Source organism: Cebus imitator, unplaced genomic scaffold, assembly GCF_001604975.1.
Source record: "Cebus imitator isolate Cc_AM_T3 unplaced genomic scaffold, Cebus_imitator-1.0 Scaffold251, whole genome shotgun sequence".
Taxonomy (NCBI): Eukaryota; Metazoa; Chordata; class Mammalia; order Primates; family Cebidae; genus Cebus; species Cebus imitator.
Genome location: NW_016107566.1, coordinates 1,461,104 through 1,462,417, shown reverse-complemented (window position 1 = coordinate 1,462,417; position 1,314 = coordinate 1,461,104). Strand labels below are relative to the sequence as shown.

Genomic DNA, 1,314 nt, shown 5'->3' with positions numbered 1-1,314 from the left:
TTGTATTTTTAGTAAAGTCAGGGTTTCGCCATGTTGGTAAGGCTGGTCTGGAACTCCTGACCTCATGATCTGGCCTCCCAAAGTGCTGGGATTATAGGCATAAGTCACCGCAGCCATTCTAGTAGTAAACCTCTAAGTTAACATAGAACCAAATTCTGAAAACCGAGAATATTTCATGTTGTATATACTTCCCTTTTGAAAAACTAGAATTTTTCTTTAACTAAAACCCTTCCTGCTGAGCCTCATTAGTGGGCCACTCCAGGCAGGTCTAGGTGTTAATTATCTTCTGCAGCTTAACAGAAGTGCTGGAGAATGATCCTAGCCATAGACTGAAGGCTTGTGTCCTCCTGAAATGCACCTGTTGAAATCCTAACCCCCAATGTGGCGGTATTGGAGGTGGGCCCTTTGGTCGGTGATTAGGTCATAAGGGCAGAGGCTTCATGAATGGGATTAATTCCCTTACAAAAGAAACTTCAGAGAGTTCCCTCACCCCTTCCACCATGTAAGAACACAGTGAGAAGACAGCTTTCTTTGAGCCAGGAAGAGTTCCTCACCAGATACCAAATCTGCAGGAGGTCTGTGAGAAATGAATTTCTGTTATCTATAAACTATAAATTTGGTTCTATGTTAACTTAGAAGTTTACTACTACCCAGTCTGTTGACGTTTTTGCTATAGCGGCCCAGATGGACTAAAGGTTTCTCAGTGAGCTCCAGAAGAATGAGAATGACAGCATCGTTGTTCTCATCAAAAAGACGGAAATGGGAGAAGTCCAGTCCAGTGAGTGGTTCATTGCACCACTCACTCTTCACAAAGTTTTCAGAAAGCACAAAGTTTCATGGCTCTTTTCAATGGCGTCAATGATATTGTCAATGAACCACTTGCCAGGAATGAAGTCCCTCTTATCAAGACACAACTTGAAGGAAGGGTTGAAGTTCTCCAGCTCCTGGACCATAAGGTTCTCCACCCAGTAGGCATCCCGCTCACTGTAAGAAACAAACGCGTCATAGCAGATGTCCCTGCTGGGAGTTTTCCTGGGCTTCCTTTTGGTCTGGAGCCAAGCTCACATCATGGTACATGATAGTACATGAAAATATGTACCACAGGCCAGAGTACCAGAGAACCGTGGAAATGGTGGCACAGAACCACCGTGAGCAGGATCAGCAGGAACAGGGCACAGCACATGCCAGACACCAGTGCCACCCTATGGCATTCCGACACCAAGAGGTGGACATCCTGAACCCACTGGCCACGCATATGGGATGGAGAGTCACACAGGTAGTTTGCCAATCAATCAGGACTTGGGTCAATGCTTG

General features: G+C 45.6%; 1 pseudogene; it reads right to left on the bottom strand.

The window, feature by feature from the left end:
• Positions 1 to 220: 220 nt before the first annotated feature.
• On the bottom strand, positions 221 to 1,070 carry LOC119466999 (annotated as a pseudogene).
• Between the last annotated feature and the right edge of the window lie 244 nt (positions 1,071 to 1,314).